A 22,920-nucleotide genomic window follows, 5' to 3' on the forward strand; every position below is an offset into this window, starting at 1 on the left:
CACATAATATTGTATTACTAGCTGACAAACGCGGCATCCTCCGAGTATTACCTTTGCCAGTTTTCTGTTAGAAACGAAAACAAACAAAAAACATGAACTTTGTTTGTAGAGTAATAACGAAAACATTTCATACACGCATATTTATGAAAAGACTTTTCAAATTATGGAGTAGTCTCGGTGTGAGATGATGCCGGAGAGTTTCTGTACGCTGGATGTAGCACTTAACGCGTCTACAAAGCGGTTTTGTGAACGTCTCTATGGCAACGCCTCTTCATAACAGTCGTTTGCGCTTTGCGGCTGAAGGTTGTCAAAAACGCTGCCTGATGTCAACGATTTCTTTAAGTTGACTAGACTGTAGGAACTCGTAGTAGTAAAGAACCAGTGTATTGAAACTTCATACACGATGCGGCATTTTCCCGCATCTCAGTGTTTATGACGTTATATCTCCTGGTCTGTGAGACACAATATGATTTTGTAGGTGCCTTCAGCGGCATATGTGAGTGCTGTCTGCAAAGAAGTAACAAATTTAAACGTCATTCACAATGCTACAGTTTTCCACGCATATCTGTGTTTCTGACGTCACGTCTAGCGAACTATGTGAAGCGTCGTAATATAATTTTGTAACTGCATTTAGCGAAATATGTAGATACCGTCTGCGAAATTAATTGCGAATAGAACTGTTAGCACACAAGCAATAAACTTAAACTTCATACTTCATGAGACAGTTTTTCACTCATGTAATTGTTTATGACTTCACATCTCCTGCACTATGACATGTAGGTGGTTCTTAGCCCCACAGCGACTGTTTCCTGACAGTAAGGCAAGTGTGTACCATGTTTGGTTGAAATCGGCCCGTGGTTTAGGAAATATGGAACATACACACATACATGTATCTATTTTTAAAATACGCATGAATGGATTATGACGTTCAGAGTGGCAAGCTGTTTAAATGTAGAGGAGATTTTATAAAAATAATTTATCTGCATTGTTGACACAGGATATGTGAAAACTCGAAACTTGAAATACGATTAGTATACTGGTTTACGATGTGATAATATACTGAACATATTTTCGTTTTTATTTTCCTTTTGTAGAAGCCACAAATTTTCGAGTATACTGTTTACGGATTCATTCATGACTCTGTCAATTAGGGCAGCTTCTTAAATAAATTATTTACCTGCGAAATTTTACAAACGATTTTTATTCATGGTTGACCAGAACTCTCGCTACACGCTCGTTCTTTACCAACTGTTAATCAAGACTGCTAGTTATTAATCTTCGTCCTCTCCTAAGGGAGGGATACATATAAGAAAATATGCAGAGATGTACATTCCGTCTTATCTGTGGCTTAACGCTGCCTCAAAAAAAAAAAATAAATAAATAAATAAAATTGCATTTAACCTCGCGCCGACAACTAGGTCAAAAAAAAAAAATTTGCATTTAACCTCGCGCCGACAACTAGGTCATTAGAGACGGAGCGCAAGGTCGGATTACGGAATGATGAGAAAGGAAATCGGTCGTGCCCTATCAGAGGAACCATCCCGCCATTTGCTTCAAGCGATTTAGAGAAATCACGAAAAATTTAAATCTGGACGGCCGGACGCGGATGTGAACCGTCGTCCTTAGGAAAATGAGACCATTGCTTTGATCACTGAGCCACCTCGCTAGGTATGATTATCGTGGGACGAAGTTAATCGCTGAATTATTTCTATGACAACTTTACGAACAGTTTCTGGGCCCGGTAGAAGAATGAAGACATGTAAGATGTCACAGTAGCACGAGTGTTTTGTAAATAATATTCTTGGTAAACTGACTGCATTTTTCCGGTATCCTACTTACGAACCAAAGTCTGCCACATCATTCACCAAAGACTGCGTCTGTATAATCATTCCATTTCATATCTCCACGAAATGTTACACTCAGCTATTTGCAAGAGTTGATAGATTTCGATTGTCACTTACTGACATTGTCGTGATAGAATATTACGATTTTTCGTTTTATGAAGTCCACAGTTCCGTATTTCTGAATATTTAATACAAGGTGCGAATCGCCGTACAACTCTGAATATCTTATCCAGATTGCGAAAATTACATTGGTGTCCAAAATAAGAACAACAAACGAAAATTTTGCAAGGTTGCTTTTATTTTGGCATAAAACAGTATAAATAGGTGATAGTAAAGTAGAAACAATGCAAAGAATTCAGAAGGTAAACAACTGCCACTTCCATAGCGGTATACTAAACGGATCTGCACACACATTTCGACAATTGTCCGCAGCTCTTGGTCTAGCGGCTTGCGTTGCTGCCTCTGGATCACGGGGCGGGTTCGATTCCCGACCGGGTTTTCTCTGCCCAGGGACCGCGTGTTTGTGTTGTCCTCATCATTTCATCATCATTATCATAATTCCTGACAGTGATTAAACTGGACTTTGTAAAAAACTTGCACACTGTAAAAAATTGGGACTTTGTACGGGCGCTGATGACTGCGCAGTTGAGCGCACCACAAACCAAACAAACATCATCGACAATTGGTTAATGGGCTCAGTATGGGGTGTGACGCCCTCTGGCAGCAATACAGGCCTGACAACGACGGGGCACGCTGTGAATGATGTCATCAGTTTCATGTTGAGGCAATAACGTCCATTCTTTCTGCAGAGCTGCTCGCAGTCGTGGAGAGTTGTTGATGGATGCTGACAAGATGCAAGCCATCTCCCTAGTGCATCGCAAACATGCTCTATGGGATTCAAATCAGGAGAACGAGGAGGCCACGCCATGCATGCAGTATCTTCCGCTTCCAAGAAAACATTAACCACCTGTGCTCCATAAGGTCGAGTATGATCGTCCTTCAGTGCGAAGTCTCGGCTCACAGCGTCTCGCAGCAACACCACCACCACATGAGGTCCCGTCACGATTCCTGACAGCAGTTAAATCTTGCCAATTCACCCATACAATATCATGAATAGGGATTCGAGTGGTAAACATAATTCCTTCCTACACCACTGGCGATTCTCCTCGAATCGGTCTGTTTCGACAATGTTTGGGTCCTGAAATCGTGTTCATGTTCCCTCCAGAAGCGAATTCATCGAGAATCACTCTCCAGACTCAATCGGGACTCATCTGTGAAAACAACATTGGCCCACTGTTCGATCACCCAGGTGGCATGTTGATAACTCCACTCTAGACGTTCCCTTCTGTGAAGACGCGTCAGAGGTAGCTCTACGACAATACAGGTCACTCTGCCGAAGCCTTCTGCACACCGTTTGCCTCGATACAACACGTCCAGTGGACGCTGCGAGATCACATGCCAGTTGCCGTGCAGTTCTAAGACGGTACTGTCGTGCCCTTACAACCAAATGACGGTCCTTTCTTCTGAAGTCACACGTGATCGGCCCTGCCATGGTCTTCGGGATACAGCGTCGGCCTCTATAAACTGTCGTCACATCCGAGGAACAACAGAACGACTCACACTAAGCTACCGGGCCACATCAGTTTGCATCTGTCCTGCTTCCCTTCTTTCTACGGCCCTCCACCGCAGAAAGTCTTGGGCATTTTTTTTTTCTGTGCCATACTCCCAAGCGGAGTGGCCGCGTGGTCTGAGGCGCCTTTTCACGGATTCCGCGGCCCCTCCTGCCGGATGTTCGAGTCCTCCCTCGGGCATGGGTGTGTGTGTTGTTCTTAGAGTAAGTTTGAGTGATGTGTAAGTCTAGGGACCGATGACCTCAGTAGTCTGGTTCCATAGGAATTCACACACATTTGTGAACATTTGTGCCACACTGCACCATCCGTGTACATAGCGATTGTGGATGTGGGACTACCCGGCAAAAACTACTTCGTTTCATAGGTGCCCTGACGTCATCGTTGGTATGGTTGTCCGTTGACCGGTTTGGCATCTTCCGTGCAGGACAAGATCGTACGGACATCTGTTGACAGTTTGTATGATTATATCGCAAATTAGATTCAGGACGACGAAATAATGATTTGTTGCTTTAATTTTAGACACCAGCGTATTTATGCAGCTAAGTAAGTACACAGAATATTAAGAGTCATAATACGTTTCCATGGGGTACATCTACAAGGGGCAGTCAAATGAAAACCAGACAAATGGAAAAAACAGAGTAAACTGTTTAATACTTCAAAAATGATCGTCATAATTATTAATTAAGACTGTCAATGCCTTCATGGAAAAATGTTTGCGGTTGCTGCTTACGGAACCGTGACTTCGCAGGAGTGCCCCTCTCCATCCGAAGCAAATCGACGGGCACGAATGTCTTTTTTCATGACTACAAATATATGGAAATTGATGGGAAAAGATTGGAAGTGTATGAAGGATGTGTAAACTTGTGGAGCGTAGTCGAAACAACCTGCCGACAAAACGTCCGCCCACATGTTACCAAAGTTGTTTCGAGTACGCTGTAGGAGTTAACGTTCGGAAGCGCTTACACATCCTCCATACAGTCCCGACCTCTACCCATGCAATTTCCGTATTTTTGGAGGCCTGAAGAAAGACATTCGCGACCGTTGATTTGCTTCGAACGGACAGGGGCACTCCTGGGTACAGTCACGGTTCCATACGCACATGCAAACTTTTTTTTATGAAGGCATTGGCCGTCTTGTCTCACAGTGGGATAAATGTATCAACAACTGTGGAGATTGCTCTTCAAACAATAAACCACTTGCTTTTCTTCCATCTGCTTCGTTTTCAGTTGTCTGCCCCTTAAAATATTATCTTCGTTTCCATTTGAAATCGCTGTCCGTTGCCGGCCGCTGTGGCCGAGCGGTTCTAGGCGCTTCAGTCCGGAACCGCGCTGCTGCTACGGTCGCAGGTTCGAGTCCTGCCTCGGGTATGGATGTGTGTGATGTCCTTAGGTTAGTTAGGTTTAATTAGTTCTAAGTTCTAGGGGACTGATGACCTCAGATGTTAAGTCCCATAGTGCTCAGAGCCATTTCAACAATTTTCGCTGTCCATTATACTGCATTGGGTCAACATTTCTTCGAGTCACTCACATATTTGCAAGTCGCACTATACCCCACAAATAAACAACTCACGACAGAGCTTCTCCATATGATAACATCTTGTTCTTGTAGACGAGAATATGGTATGGTGTCGACTGCATTTAGGAAATCTAATAAGTCTAGATCTACTTATTTAACTGCCTCTTTAGTTGCAAGATATCGTGCGGTATTAAAGCAAACTGTGTTTCACACGAATGGTTTTTAATTAATCTGTCTATTCTTTGAGAGGAGTTTGTTTAATCTCTAGGAACACCGAAAGTTTTGAGCTCGGAATGTGGTGTAAGATTCTGCAACAAATGTACATGAAAGATAACGCTTTGTAGTTATGTAGAACGGTTTTTCTTTCGATGATTCCCATGGCAACAGTACGGGAATGACAAAATTTCTATCGCACTCCTAAACACATACTGTCAAGCTCATTGTACCATGTGTGGTGGAAGGTTTTTCGTACAAATAATAGCGACTGTGAATCCGATATTTTACTCTTTTTGTAGATAGAAGTTACTTGCGCTCTTCTCCAGTTAAGCGAAACAGTCGCTGCCCAAGAAATACTCTATAAATATACTTTATAAATATGAGGTCCCATACTGCGAGCAGCGTAGGGAGCGATGCGGGAGACCCGCACCGCCGACTAGGCAAGGTCGTAGCGGAAGTGGTTTGCCATTGCCTTCTTCCGATCGTAATGGGGACGAATGATGATGATGATGATGAAGACAACACAACAACACCCAGTCATCTCGAGACAGGCAAAACCCCGCCGGGAATCGAACCCGGGACCCCATGCACAGGATGCGAGAACGCTACCTCAAGACCACAAGCTGCGGAGAGAAAAAAAGGATAATTACGCAAGATTTTCAGTATAAAAATGAAGTTTTCGTTAGGGACTGATGGCCTGTCCACTTTCAGTAGAACGTTTTTGCTTATTTCCCAAAACATTGAGTGTTTACTCCATTATATCTTGTTTGTAAGTGTATACAACGGTCAAAACATTGGTATATGTATGTATAGTTATGAATGTTATCATTGTCAGTTTCTCTGCTTTATATACAGTGAGGTGACAAAAGTTATGGGTTATCTGCTAATACCGTGCTGAACCTCATTTTGTCCGGATTAGTGCAGCAGCTCGACGTGGCAAGAAATCAACAAGACGTAAGAAGTCGCCTGCAGAATTATTGATCCATGCTGCCTCTATAGCCGTCCGTCATTACAAAATTATTGTCAGTTGAGAACTTTGTGCATGAACTGCCCTCGATTATGTCCCAAAAATGTTCGACGGATTTCTTGTCGGGCTGTCTGGGTGGCCAAATCATTCGCTCGAATTGTCCTGAAGGTTCTTAAAACCGATCGCGAAAAATTTTAGCCGGATGACATAGCGCATTGTCATCTATAAAAATTCCAACGCTGAATAGAAGCAAATGATGTCCAAGTAGCCGAACATTAGCATTTCCAGTCAATGATCGGTACAGTTTAACCAGAGGGCCCCGTCAATTACATGCAAACACAGATCGTATCATTATGGAGCCATCACCAGCATGCACAATGCCTTGTTGACGTATTCATGTTTTCGTGGGGTCTCAAATGGCTCTGAGCACTATGGGACTTAACATCTGTGGCCATCAGCCCCATAGAACTTAGAACTACTTAAACCTAACTAACCTAAGGACATCACACACATCCATGCCCGAGGCAGGATTCGAACCTGCGACCGTAGCAGTCGCGCGGTTCCGGACTTGAGCGCCTAGAACCGCTAGACCTCCGCGGCCGGCCTTTCGTGGGGTCTACGCCACACTCGAACGCTAACATCAGCTCTTACCAAATGAAATTGGGACTCACCTGACCAGGCAATGACTTTCCAGTCAGACGACTGGAAAGGAAAGGAAAGGCGTTGCAGGCGATGTCGTGCTGTTAACAAAGGCACTCGCGTCGTTTATCTGCTACCATAGCCCATTAACTCCAAATTTCGCCACACTGTCCTGGCGGATGCGTTCGTCGTACGTCCCACATTGGTTTCTGCAGTATTACACGCTGTGTTGTTTGTCTGTTGGCACTGACAACTCTACGCAAACGACGCTGCTCTCGGTCGTTAAGTGAAGGCATCGACCAGTGCACTGTGCGTGGTGAGATGTAAAGCCTGGAAATTTGGAATTTTGTATTCTCGGCAGACTCTTAACACTTTTCATCGCGGGAAATTGAATTTCCTAAGGATTTACGAAACGAAATGTCCCGTGCCTGTAGCTCCAATATCATTCCGCTTTGAAAGACTGTTAATTCCCGTCGTGCGGCTTTAATCACGTCGGAAACCTTTCCACATGAATCACCTGAGTACAAATGACAGCTCCACTTTTTTTTTTCTTTATTGAATTTCAATTGCCCCCGAAGGGGGCGGGCTGACAGCAGCTTACTACGCCGCTCTTCAGCCTACAGAATTTGTTTTTAAAAAGATGAAGATAATAAAAAAATAACAGTTGGCGATAAAATCGGTGACTTAAAGGTAAAATGGCAGAAAATTCTGGAACTTAAAACATAAAACACAGGGTTGATGATGCTAAGAAAATACACAAGAAGCAGAAAAATAACAGACAGACAGTTAAAAAAACATGGCGACAGTCTGGTTTCTGTTCGCAAGATATAAAATGCACACCCAGCGACAGCATCATTTCTGTTCGCAACACTGTGGAAAGACGCACAACACTTAACACTCAAACACAGCACTAAAAAGTTGGCACAAATACACTCCTGGAAATGGAAAAAAGAACACATTGACACCGGTGTGTCAGACCCACCATACTTGCTCCGGACACTGCGAGAGGGCTGTACAAGCAATGATCACACGCACGGCACAGCGGACACACCAGGAACCGCGGTGTTGGCCGTCGAATGGCGCTAGCTGCGCAGCATTTGTGCACCGCCGCCGTCAGTGTCAGCCAGTTTGCCGTGGCATACGGAGCTCCATCGCAGTCTTTAACACTGGTAGCATGCCGCGACAGCGTGGACGTGAACCGTATGTGCAGTTGACGGACTTTGAGCGAGGGCGTATAGTGGGCATGCGGGAGGCCGGGTGGACGTACCGCCGAATTGCTCAACACGTGGGGCGTGAGGTCTCCACAGTACATCGATGTTGTCGCCAGTGGTCGGCGGAAGGTGCACGTGCCCGTCGACCTGGGACCGGACCGCAGCGACGCACGGATGCACGCCAAGACCGTAGGATCCTACGCAGTGCCGTAGGGGACCGCACCGCCACTTCCCAGCAAATTAGGGACACTGTTGCTCCTGGGGTATCGGCGAGGACCATTCGCAACCGTCTCCATGAAGCTGGGCTACGGTCCCGCACACCGTTAGGCCGTCTTCCGCTCACGCCCCAACATCGTGCAGCCCGCCTCCAGTGGTGTCGCGACAGGCGTGAATGGAGGGACGAATGGAGACGTGTCGTCTTCAGCGATGAGAGTCGCTTCTGCCTTGGTGCCAATGATGGTCGTATGCGTGTTTGGCGCCGTGCAGGTGAGCGCCACAATCAGGACTGCATACGACCGAGGCACACAGGGCCAACACCCGGCAGCATGGTGTGGGGAGCGATCTCCTACACTGGCCGTACACCACTGGTGATCGTCGAGGGGACACTGAATAGTGCACGGTACATCCAAACCGTCATCGAACCCATCGTTCTACCATTCCTAGACCTGTAGGGGAACTTGCTGTTCCAACAGGACAATGCACGTCCGCATGTATCCCGTGCCACCCAACGTGCTCTAGAAGGTGTAAGTCAACTACCCTGGCCAGCAAGATCTCCGGATCTGTCCCCCATTGAGCATGTTTGGGACTGGATGAAGCGTCGTCTCACGCGGTCTGCACGTCCAGCACGAACGCTGGTCCAACTGAGGCGCCAGGTGGAAATGGCATGGGAAGCCGTTCCACAGGACTACATCCAGCATCTCTACGATCGTCTCCATGGGAGAATAGCAGCCTGCATTGCTGCGAAAGGTGGATATACACTGTACTAGTGCCGACATTGTGCATGCTCTGTTGCCTGTGTCTATGTGCCTGTGGTTCTGTCAGTGTGATCATGTGATGTATCTGACCCCAGGAATGTGTCAATAAAGTTTCCCCTTCCTGGGACAATGAATTCACGGTGTTCTTATTTCAATTTCCAGGAGTGTATGACATACCACAGCCGAGAGCAGGTGGGGGGGGAGACAGCTCCACGAGTGCACTGCCCTTTTATACCTTGTGTACACGATACTACCGCCATCTGTGTATGTGCATATTGGCATCCCATGACTTTCGTCGCCTCAGTGTATGGCTATTGTCAGCAAGTTCTGTTTTCGCGACATTCCTTCTACTGCTGCCATTAAATAAAAGTGTGTATCTGCTGTTATTTATTACTTTACTTGCATCTTTATGCAGATCGTGGTTTTGAAACTCTCAATTTTTGCGACAGTTTTTCTCCGTTTCCTGATTTGAAATAAACGATCTCAGTGCGTCTTTATGTATGTAGGTTCTTTGTGACTGCTATCATTGCTAACAAATGCGAGTAACTCCTGTCTTTCTTGGTTATTTTTCGTCTCTAATGATCGCCGTCACTGTAGCAGCATCATAGTCGCTAATACCTCTCGCTTTGGTGACGCACCAGAAACGACCCGATGCGTTTGTATCCAGGAACCTCTGTTTCCCTAAAATGGGCCACACATCCCTACGTTTGAGCTGCTTGCAACTAAGAACACTTTTTTCCCCCTGTGGCTGCCTGTAACTCGACAAAAGTGAAAATTCTGTTCGATCAGGAAACGAAAGGCGTTGTGTGTTCAGTTTTTTCCCTTATTCATATTCCACTTCAGTTACGATGTGACACGTAGGAAATGCGAAAACTTTCCCTTACCTCTCGATAATCATGTCCTCTTTGCCGACCTGGAAGCGAATGCAAACTTGTCGTGACGTCAAATTTGCAGTGAGAGATCACATATTTAACATCACCAACCCTATCTAAACTTGTCTTTTTTTTGGTCTGCCTAATTTTAACGTAAAGTTCGTAGTGTGCCACTACATATGTAGCATCTAAATCTATTTAAGTCTCTCTTTGTTCAGCTGCAGCTTTTTGGCGTTGTAACTTCCCTCCGTATAACGTAATCAGCCGTGAACCGTGGCAAGCAGCTTCCAGTGTAATCCACTGTATCATTTATAAATAATCAACAGCAGTAACCGCCCCGTAACACACTCTTGTGACACATCCGTACTTTTACGTCTTTATTTTTAACATATTGCCGTCTCTGAGTCACCTTTCAACGAGATAACGCTAATCCTCATGTTGCTTGTCCTGTTCAAAAATGGTTGAAATGGCTCTAAGCACTATGGGACTTAACATCTGAGGTCATCATGCCCCTAGACTTAGAACTAATTAAACCTAAATAACCTAAGGACATCACACACATCCATGCCCGAGGCAGGCTTCGATGCTGCGACCGTTGCAGCAGCGCGGTTCGGGAGCCTATCCTGTCCTGAGCAACTTCGATACAGAAGTTGTTCAACTATTAACCTGGCAGGCACAATCTCCACAACTCCAACCAGCTGGAAATATCTGGTCGTGACTTGCAGTGTGGCTGGCATACCAGTACTCGCAGCACCAACAACTGATGAACTCTAGCACAGAGTTGAAGGAGACCTAATGACGTATCCATATCTGTCATCCAAGCTCAGCTAGACCCTATGCAGAGTTGGCTTAGATCGGTTTTTGCTGCCAGAGATGGTAGTTACGTACACTCTGTACACCACAAAATCACCTACAAATTTGATAATGTATTCTTCCTTCTATAATGAACATGTACTGTAGCTAAAATTTCGTTATTTACTATCCTTCCTTGTGTTGCAGTATTAATGGCCAGTCATTTAGGGGAATGTAGTGCAAAACTGGGTACCTTATCTTTTAATTCATATAGATCATTGTCAGTGATCAATAAATTCGCAAATTAAAGTTTTTCAGGTGCCTTATACAGAGTTTCGGAAATCCCCGTCATAAACTTCTAGGACTTGTAGAGGGGAATGATTACGTAACATTCCGAATAGGAACCCATGTCCTAAAATATACCGTTTCCGTGCTACAACATGTAGGTAACGTGACCACTTTTTTAAGACATTTATTAGGCGTGACCCAGTACATCACTTGTTTTACAGTTCCGAACATTAATAACCAAAGAAATTTCTCGTGTACTCTTTGTCGGGTTCTATTGAACGTGATGCAGTACAGTCTCTTCCACTTCTGGTGTTCGACATCTCTTTGGAGCAACATAGTCTGCCTCCTTTCTCGAAACTGTTGCGTAGTTGTGGCGAAAAGGGTATGCGATGGAGTAATATGTTGAGGATAACGATCTTGCTAAAGTCGACGACAAGCTCTTCGTTTACCGTGAGCTTCGCCAAACAGAAGGATCACGCAGATGTATTCTGCAAATGAGTACTCAACCATGTTGCTCTAACACTCACGGACACTTGGATCCAACCAAGTCAGCGAGGTAGAACAGAAGTCAAATAACGTCAGCCAGTTCGACGTAAGCACATCACAGCGTGACTACGTTGTTGCATACCTACCTAGCGAACATGTTTTCAAAAGGCTATAGCGCCAAAACGGTACGTTTCCGGAGATAAATTACAGTTCAAAATATTGTATACTCAGTCCCCTCTACAATTACTGAAGTCTGTAACGGAAATTTCCGAACACACTTTATATTCAACAATATAATAGTAATACGGTTTCAGCTTAAAATAGATCATTGCAGGACAAAAAAAACAATAAACCTGCTAAGGTACAACAAACAAATTTTGCCCCACTCACGGTATGAAATTGGGTACACATTTAAATGAATAGAAAACGCTTGAAAACAAAAAACAAGCTTTCTTTTACTTCAAAAAGTATATGAAAACTTATAGAAATCCTTAAATACACTACCAAGGGATGCGACAAATCTTTAATACCAAAACTGATGTTTGACAAATTTTAATTTGTGAAGAATTCAAAATATTTAATTAATATAGGGAAAGTTCTCAATTACTGGTCCTAATAAGAAGCCAAGAACACACTTTATTAGAACAGAAATCACAGGCAAAGTAGTTGTCTTAATCCGCAGCACTGTAAAATTGTTGACGGTCCAGATACGACAAAATGAGACCTCTCCATCCTTTCTTTGATACTGACGCCGACCATAGCCCACTACAAAATATACATGCTTCGCCTGGTTTTTCTTCGACTCATGAAGTAGCAGAATCTTCTTTTTTCAATTTTTTAAGCTGATCTAGTCTTTCCAACTGTCGTTTTTTGCTTTTTCACCTTTTATTTATTTCCAAAAAAGCTTTCTTTTTTAGTTTTTCCTTCTTCTTGATCTTTCCTGGCTTTTTCTACAACTACTACCACATCATTTTTGTTTGGAGAGGTCAGTTTTCTGCTTTATCCTTGTACCAAGTCAATCTTTAGAGGCTGCTTGAGAATCTTTTCCCAACCCGGTTTTGCCCCACCCGGCATATCCGACTTGGCACCACAGTGCAAGCCTAAAAAAAAAAAAAAAAAAAAAAAAAAAAAAAAAAAAAAAAACATGGCGTTGGAAAATTAGCATCCACGTAATGTACACCATACAGATATAGAAACAAGCTGAAAAACATGTTTAATCAAAATAGTTACGTACCTATTTTTTTTATTAAGTAATGTTCTTCTTCAAGACACTGCTCCAAGAAGCACCAACATTGAAGAAAATTTTAGCAGAAACTTTAAAGACCTGTGGAAGGAAAAGCACCAGGTGACCGCTATTGACGGTTATTTACAACTACAAGAATGGCGGTTGCTAATAACTGTGAATGTTATCAAACTGATGGCGTCACCAGTTACGGAGATTTGGAGCTGCCCGGTTTGACCAGCATACCGCATTTTACCCTACTTTCACCCACACAATTAAAGTACAGCAGTTCTTAAATCTTCATTAATAAATGTAATTAAAATGCTATAAATTTTCTGTGCTTACTCAAGCTAAGTTTACTATAGTAAAATTAACAAAGAAGCCGAAACTGTGAAAAAAGGTGGTGCTTCCTCAAACGATAAGGGTCACCGCGTCGTGCTTCCGCCCAGATTCAACACCAATAAAATGAAAAAGCAAGGACAATTAACGTATGACGTCGCGTTGATACTGAGGTAAACAGTCACATCAGCAAACGGGACTGGACTCAGAGGTTTAAGAAAATCATCTGGTGCAATGTCAACGGAACGTCCATATTTCCATGTAAACGGTGGAAAAAAAGGAATATAAAGTGTTCCGAAAGTGTCACATCGTTCGTTCTCAAAGCTGACAATGGCTTGGGAACAGCTACATAGCAACGGAGCAACGGCCATTCCAGCTTTAGTACCCGTGATCTTCCTCAATACCTCCACAAAAAACAAAAAATGATACATTCGACAAAGTAACGAGCGTGCTCCCCTAATATCCAGATCCGACCGAACTGTAATTATCTCTATGTCGACTGAACGTTAATCTTTAATGTACCTTTCGCACTGATCCATCGAATGCTTAACTGCAGGGATTATTGCATCGACTTTTCTGGGAAAATACGTAGCCGTAACCGCGCATGGTTATCAGTCTCTGGAAATCATGAGTGGTGGCTGCGATATGACAGTAACCGCTATTTATAATGCGATCAGTAGCCAGAAAGCCCGTCACTGGGAGCAGGTACGTTGAAGCCCTTTAATGACCTCATTGTTTGCATATACCGGTGGAATCGATTACCAAGTCACGCATTGCTGACTGCATAAACGAGCGCGGTAAAAATTTGTATACCATATTTCACTACGTGTGTTATTCGGAATTACGATGTCGTAAAGTATGTGCTTTAAAATGCAAAGCACAACACCGATGTAGACACGTATTAATAGAAACATGTTTAACTGCCACACTGATTAGCATGAACTTTATGATCACCGACCTAATATCGATTTTAACCTGTCCAGTCGACAACAGCGTCACCTGGCGAGAAATGGCTGCTAGTCAGACACACAAACGGTGCATGCAGTGCCTGCGAGCGCGCTGTCCGTGTCTAGATAGGGGACGGCGCAATCTGAATTTGACCGAGGGCAGATTGTAATGGCCTGGAGGCTCTGCACGAGCATTTCGGAAACTGCACGACTTGTCGAGTGTTCGAAGAGTGCTGTGGTGGGCTTCTTCAAAACGTGGCGAAACCAAGGTGAGACCAATTCCAGACGCGTCGTCTTCCAGGACAACAGCTCCTTGACACCTGTACTGTGGGACGGATACAGGCTGGCGGCGCCTCAGTTATACCCTGGGGAACATTCACGTGGGCATCCATTAGTCCAAATGGAGGTCGTGCAAGGCATCATGACTGCCAAGGAGTATCGTACACTGGTTGCAGACCACGTACACCCATTTATGACGATCGTGTTTCCCGACGAGAGTGGCATTTTTCAGCAAGATAATGCGCCATGTCACAAGGCCAGAAGCTTGATGGAGTGGTTCAAGGAACATAGTGGCGAGTTCCAGTTGATGTGCGGGGTCCCAGCTCCCCAGATCTGTATCCTATCGCACACATCTGGGATGTGATCGATGGGGCGTCAGAGCACATCGCCCCCTCCCCGTAATTTAAGGGAATTATGCGACATCTGTGTGGATGCCGTGCCAGTTGCCTCTAGCGACCTACAAAGGCCTCATTGCTTTCATGCCACGACGCGTTTCCACTGTTATCCCTGTCAAAGGTAGACGTACAAGCTATTACGTGGGTGGTCATGATGATCTGGCTGATCAGTGTACACGTATACTGCGGGGAGCCTTCACTGTCTACCCATCCAAAAATTCAACCAAACAATATTTTCTGAAGCCTTAAGAAAATTTTACCATATTGGCGCCAAAAGATAATGTCTGAATTTCTCATACCGGTACATAATCAGAAACACATAACAGAACGAAAGCCGAAATGCTGAACTCTGTTATCGAACGTTTCTCAGCAAGTGAAAATGAAGGAAAACTGTCATAACCCTACAAATATGAATGATTAGATATCAGCATTAATAGAGATTTAAAAAAGCTGCAGTCGCGATAATTCAGCGTAACCCTAGGGTCTGACGGAATCCCAGCAGAATTATACAGAAAATTTACAGCCTGAATTCTTAACCACAATTTATTGTAGAGCTCTGAAGCAAAGAACTGTTTCCAGCAAGGAGAGTAGAATACAGGGAGATGCCGTTATGCCGAAAAAGTGAAGTCTGCCGCCTCCACACTGGTGAGCCTTAGTGAAGAGCTCGCATTGTAGTGGTGCTCTTCGATCTCAGTTACAACAGTAATAAAACGTTCAACCTGTTTGCCGCGACGTAAAGAATGCTCGTCGAGTGAGAACTGGAGTTAAGAAATAAAGTTTTCAACTGACTGACGTTAGGTATTCATCCACGAAAGTACATTGTTTCAAAGTAGATACTGACGACTGACACCACCTCAACGTCTCAACGCTAAGACAGTATGTTTAAAACAGGGTTAACGGAGAAACAGACTTGTAAGAGTCAACAAGATGGCGGAGAGGCCTCAATCTACGTCTGTGCACGGCGTAGATAACGCAATCTACCTTGGTTCCTTTCAACGAAACAAGGCTGCAGAATTGATTCACAAAAGCGTCAGGCTACATCACACGCCAACAACCGTGGCGCATCAGTATAGTAGAGTAGACGAAAGTAGATTTCTGACAACACCTTTCAACTGTGAAGGATATCCTGCAGGATAAAACAACAGTCGTATAGAGCGCATCTTCCCAGATATTTTGCGTGGCCCCTCCTTTTGGAATGTAAATTATTTTGCTCCCCACTCCCCCATGCTACTTTTCTTTCCTTCCTCAGTACTTCTCATACTTGGCATAAAAACACCCGACAGTAAGTATTTACTTTTGTCTAATTATTGCAACTATCAGTTAAAACAATAATAATAACTGAAGGGCACACAGAAATAACGATCCAAGTACAGCTTGGAAGAATCTGAGAAAATTAAAATTTTAATCTTTGAGAGCTGTTATCATGTTTTAATTATAAATAATTTGTAGACTTTTTCCCTAAATTGTTGTCCACTTTACATTTTCTGTTGCATTTTTCCCTAAATCTCAGAAATCACTTTGAGTAGAGTATTTACATTTTCAGGGAGTAATAACACACATATCCTGTGTCTACTGAACTAAAAGAAGAACATTATGTTATGTATAATTAACATTATTTAGGATAACGTACAAAAAAGTACACAAAATTTTAACCGTGTAATTAAAAAATTGTGTTTCCGAAAGCAGGGGCTCAAATGCAATTATTGTAGTTCAGTAGCCTCAGAACATACAGTTTAATTTCCTGTAAAATTTTCATGTCAATGGCTACAGTGGTTTTTGAAATACAGGGAGCCAAGTCACTAAATTTAACATTGTCAGGATAGGGCGCTCTAATTCCCCTTAACCTGATCTCGATGTATGCTTTCCCCGTAGTAGTGGCTAGTCAATACTCCAAGGTGATGCATTCGGTTTGTAATGCCTTGGATTGACAGACGCGCTGCGTGACACACTGGAATTTCAACTGTCTTTCAATCCTTTACTAACCAAACTTTGGAACTGTAGGAGAAGACATGACATTGTGCTCCATCAGAATTCTTTCTTGGCGTCCTGCGCAATATAGGCCTCTCAGTGCTTGAACCACAGAAATGTGAATTTTTTTCTCATTAGATGCTGCTTCACTAAACTCTTTAATCAGTGCACTTGTTTCTGTGCTAGCTGTATTTACAAAACTTTTCAACCTTTACAACTGCTATCATATTACAGAAAGACGTTTTCACTCTGCAGCGAATAGTTTACTGATGCGAAACATCCTGACAGACTAAAACTGTGTGCCGGACCGAGATCCCAGCTCGGGACGTTTGCCTGTCACGGGCAAGTCTACCGACTGAACTAACCAGGCACGGCCCACGACCCGACCTCACAGGTTTACTTCCGTCAGTACCTCATCGCCTACCTTCCAAACTTCACAAAGCACTCCTGCGAAACATTTTGCACCAGCATTCCTCGAAGGAAGGATACTGCGGGGACATGGCTTATCCAAAGACTGGGACACGTTTCCAAATGAAATTTCACTCTCAGCGGAGTGATGAGTTCATTTCAGTCAAGAGTTTGTACTTGAAGTTAAGCAAAGATTTAAATTTTTTAAAATAAGTTTCCCTTTACTTTGGATTCAAACACTTCCTACCTTAGTGCCAAAGAGGCCACGAAAATTCTTAAGGTGACACATTATATGGTGGAAAGAGGAGTGAAATTAATGTAAAATTTCAATGGACTGTTAACAGCCGATCAAGAACAATAAAATTAAATTTGCGATGTGTGCAAGGTCACCGGAGACAGTACCCTGACTGAAAAAGAGGCACTGAAAAGAAAATTCTGCTAAAACTAGTTTTGGTTTATGCTGAATACACACGTTTTGTATGTTCTGTTATATAGCGGTACGTACTAGAATTTCTCACATTTAAATACACTGAAGTGCCAAAGAAACTGGTATACGCATATGTATTCAAATACAGAGACATCTAAACAGCCGAGATTTCGTAGAGCTTGAACGTGGTATTATAGTCGGCGTGCGAGCGATGGGACACAGCATCTCAGAGGTAGTGATGAAGTGGGAATTTTCCCGTACAGCCATTTCATGGGTGTACAGTGAATATAAGGAATCCTGCAAAACATCAAATCTCCGACATTGCTGCGGTCGGAAAAAGATCCTGCAAGAATGTGACTAACGACGACTGAAGACAATCGTTCAACGTGACAAAAGTGCAACCCTTCCACAAATTGCTACCGACTGCAATATTGGGCCATCAACAAGTGAAGTGCCAGCGTGCGAACCATTCAAAGAAACATCATCAATATGGGCTTTTCCCTTCAGTGGGGATAATTTCTGAGTGAAAGTTCAAGAAGAAATGTCCTTTTGCTGAAAGGCCCACTCGTGTGCCCTTGATGACTGTACGACTCAAAGCTTTACGCCTCGCCTGGGCCCGTCAGCACAGACATTGGATTGTTGATGACTGGAAACGTTTTCCCTGGTCAGACGAGTCTCGTTTCAAATTGCATCGGGCGTATGGGCGTGTACGGGTATGGAGACAATCTCATGGATCCATCAGCCGTGCATGTCAAGCTGGGGTAGGCTCTACAATGCTCTCTAATGGATTGCTATGGAACCCCTGATGGTCTAGATACCATTCTGACAGGTGACACATACGTAAGCATCCTGTCTGGTCACCTGGATCCATTCATATCCACCTTGCATTCCGACGGACTTGGGCAATTCCAGAAAGACAATGCGACACCCCGCACGTCCACAATCGCTACAGAATGGCTGCAGGAACACTCTTCTGAGTTTAAACACTTCTGCTGGCCAGCAAACTCTCCAGACATGAACGTTATTGAGCATATCGGGGGTGCCTTGCAACGTGCTGTTCAGAAGAGATCTCCACCTCCTCGTACTCTTGTCGATTTATGAACAACCCTGCCGGATTCATGGTGTCAATTGGCTCCAGCACTACTTCAGACATTTGTCGAGTCCATGCCACGTCATGTTGTGGCACTTCTTCGTGCTCGCTCTACACGATATTAGGCAGGTGTACCAGAGTTTCTTTGGCTCTTCAGTGTATACGCATATGCGCATATAGGTTGACTTCAACTGTTTATTCCAATACAAAATACCCCCATCTGTTTCAGTATATAAGCCTCATTTAAATACTTAAGTCCGTTGCGATATGGGTTCATATCAATTAACTGTAACTAAATTTGGCAAAGTATCAAAACATGGCAAAGGTAAAAGATTGGGTGGGGTGCTCAGATCGCTTGACATTTATATGTAACTCCCATGTAATGACCGCCCTTATGTTAGCAATCAAGAACCATAAGGAATAATGAACACCACGTAGTGACATGACGCTACTTCTCGGCCACTGCAGCATGGGTACCTCATCTTCAGTTTCAAAAACTTAAAATTCTTCTTAAAACAAAAGGAACAAAATTAGGAGATGTACGTGAAGAAACATGAAATACGAAAAAAATGAGGACCACCTTAGTGTTGCCGCCGGCCGTGTGGCCGAGCGGTTCAAGGCGCTTCAGTCTGGAACCGCGCGACTGCTACGGTCGCAGGTTCGAATCTTGCCTCGGGGATGGATATGTGTGATGTCCTTGGGTTGGTTAGGTTTAAGTAGTTCTAAGTTCTAAGTGACTGATGGCGTCAGATGTTAAGTCCCATAGTGCTCGGAGCCATTTGAACCATTTAGTGTTGCCGCTCCTCATGCACTGCGCCCTCTATGCGTTTTACCTGAGACTGCAACATTGTGCAGCAGGTAAACACTGCCGCACCGAATAGTAATTTTACGCAGGACCGGCGACGTATTTTCTCCTTCGACGAACTTCCTTTCAATTTTTGAACAGGTGATGGTCGAACCAAGTTTTGCTGGCGTAGGAGAGGAACTGGGAAGACAGAAATACGCCATTTACGCCGTGCGAAGCCGACATTGCAACATTACGCTTTAAGCGAGCAATCGCCTGTCATGTTTCCAGCGAGTGCGAAGATTACGTAGCACTTACAGCAAAGAGAATATGCAGCTCTGGAAATTTCGAAGCTTCTAAATGACGTGACCATCACCATTCTGTGGCCCGAAATTGTGCAGTACGTGCGGGTAAGCTCGCCGCACGCAACATACTCGACGAAACCGTACACCATTCTCCGAATTGAGTCATTTCTGAATTTTTTCCACGGACTGAACTCATTTAGAATATGGAAGGATGAAGTCCCCACCTCTCGGTGATGAAATAAACTGAAATCTGCACAATTTTGAGCTGTCAGGTCGAGGGGACGTGACATATAAACCATGATCGCTCGATCGTGCGGCAGTCCCAGACTTATCAGTATACTGTAGGAAAGTATGCACGAAGCACTGCAAATGGCAATTCGACAGTCGAATGGAGAGAGGTTATAAGCTCACCACCCTGTCCCCTCCTCTTTCGATGCTATTCGACGAGGGTACGCTGCGTGATGCCACATATCTCTTTCTTTCAGTAACGTAGTTAGCCCAAATGAAATTACACAATTTCAGAGACTTTACTGGTCTCATAAAGACATGACTTTATGTATATAGACTGAAGCAGCAAGTGAAAATTTGTACCAAGGCCGGGTATCGAACCAATGTCTCCTGCTTACTGGGTAGGTGCGCTAGCCACTAAGCCACCTTGGAATAGCGGTTCACACAACTGTACGGATTATCCTGACACTTCTTCCTACTAAATCCAAATTCTCACTCTCGACCCAGTCTGCTTTAAATTCCCCCTACAAATGAACAGAATTGCCGAGGCTCTCCACGTTCTGGAATAGCATTTCAGTATCGAATGAAAATGGGGGATCCAGCCTGAAACTCGCCACTTCAGTCCATATACATAAAAGAATAATTATCCGCAATAAGCCACACTACTTCAGAGTACTAATTACAGCTTTGTGCAGGACACAGACGTGTAACTTACACACTAGGCAGCGAAAAGAAGAAATGATTCTGCCTCAGTATTATAATCTGCTCAAAACAAGTTTTCCAAATCATGACTTGCATATTTTGTGTTTCTTTTATCATGAACCTCTTTCTCAAAATACTCCTGACTAACTGAGTAATGGGAGTAAACATAAACGTAGCCCGCCGGTGGGCCGTACGGTCTAACGCACGGTTTTCCAGGCGGGAAGGAGCGCCTGGTCCCCGGCACGAATCCGCCGGGCGGATTTGTGTCGAGGTCTGGTGAACCGGCCAGTCTGTGGATGGTTTTTAGGAGGTTTTCCATCTGCCTCGGCGAATGCGGGCTAGTTCCCCTTATTCCGCCTCAGTTACACTATGTCGGCGATTGCTGCGCAAACAAGTTCTCCACGTACGCGTGCACCACCATTACCACGCAAACATAGGAGTTACACTCGACTGGTGTGAGACGTTCCCTGGGGACTCCACCGGGGACCGAACCGCACAATAACCCTAGGATCGGTGTGGGACGGCGGAGGGGTGAAGTGGACTGCGGTAGTCGTCATGGGGTTGTAGATCACTGCGGCTGCGGTGGGGACGGAGCCTTTCCGTCGTTTCTAGGTCCCCGGTTAACATAAAATACGGTAAAATACAATACAATACAAACGTAAACGTGCACTCTCAGTACAGTGAAACAGAGCGTGCTATCCCCAGTCGTAAACCAGAGAACATCGTCTCAGTACACTGCCCAGTCTGTCAATCAGTGGTTGCTGATCAGAGGAGGCAAAGAAGGCCAGGCTTTTCTGGGGTGGTAGTAGTAGTAGTAGTAGTAGTAGTAGTAGTAGTATTAGCTGTAGCAGCAGCAGGAATTATTGTTTTTACGATAAACTTTTATGCACCTTTGTCAGCAAGTGCGAAAGACGTTAACTTATGTTGTTTCTGCAAAACCGCCAGCGTTAGAGAACAAGTCAAAGCGTGAAAAATTAACCCCAATCTAAGCCAGACGGAGGTGCGAAATATATAGCGAGGAGACTAGACATATGCCAGACCGTCTGAAAACGCTCAGTTGCCGCGGTAACCTGACGTCACTATTAGGAAACACAGGGGTACACGCTGTCGCAGCCTTCCGTGGCACAGGAGGCCAGTCGCCATGGTGCCGCCGCTCCAGGTTTCTCTTGTGTTAGTTGTCCCATCTGCTGCGAATGTGGACGGGGCACACTCTTGTACCAGTACTGATGTAACGCTTTCGAGTGAGTGCATCATTGCTTCCTTGCAGAAACTTTCGTTTCAAAGAGATGTGATACTGAATGACATTAAATTTTGAAGGAAGGACGTCCAACACCGGCGCTACAGCTTCTTCACAAATATAAGCTCAAAACACGTGCATTCCAAAGTTCATGGTATGAGTAGCGCAAGTGGTTATGTGCTACGCCTAGGAAAGGTGAAATAATCTGCTGGCCATATTTTCTCTTAAGCACAACAACTGTATGGTTCTTCGAGGTTTTCAATGATCTGAAGAACCTGTTTAGAGGTATAGCATGGCATGTTTTTTCTAACGTCATGTAAGTAATTTCTATTTCACTTACAAAACTATCGAAACAAGTGCTTAATATTTCAGAGTTACTTAACGAACACCATGAACTGATGAAAAATCAGACACAACGATGTAGTGAAAGCTAAAAGTGACATCATGAAAAGTCTAAATGACGCCACTAGTCTTTCTGTATGGAGGAGGTAGCTTTCACAAGACGTGATGAGACAGCAGGTTCCATGAATCCCGAGAAATTTCAGAGCCACTTTTAAACTTGTGGTAAGATTTGAAATCACACTGAAAGAAAATGGGATATTTCCAGGCAGTTTCAAAAACTGTACTAAACGAATAGACTAAATGTATAAATGAAGAGCTTTGTGAATAGATACATTCAGTTTGGATAGAATCCGATTTTATATGTAGGAACAATAAACGTTTCAGACAAGTCACAGTGCCCTACTGCTTTGTTACTGGTGGAGTCAGTGGCGACAATCAAGAATACATTCTTGGTTTCCATGACTAAGGCCGTGTCCTATGTGAGCGACTGAAGCGAACGACAGCGAGTGACTTCTGGATGCGCGACGCTCTGGCGACAATCAGCAGCATCGGGCGAAAAGCTTGGGTGTCCTGCGTGCAAGCTACCATGTCGTGCTACGAGATGGCTGCTTACAACCAACCAGCTGTTTCTATAAAATGGAGTCTGTAACCTGTGGAATACTGTAGCTGGAGAGTAAGGCTACAGAATTACATTTACTTAAGAAAATAAATCGAAAAGGAATGATGTGCATGAAATTTACAAAGGGAGGAATCTCCATGGAGAATTTCATAAATATCATCAACTACGAAGTTCACCAGACAAATTCTTCGAG

This window comes from Schistocerca serialis, chromosome 1, assembly GCF_023864345.2.
Source record: "Schistocerca serialis cubense isolate TAMUIC-IGC-003099 chromosome 1, iqSchSeri2.2, whole genome shotgun sequence".
Classification (NCBI taxonomy): Eukaryota; Metazoa; Arthropoda; class Insecta; order Orthoptera; family Acrididae; genus Schistocerca; species Schistocerca serialis.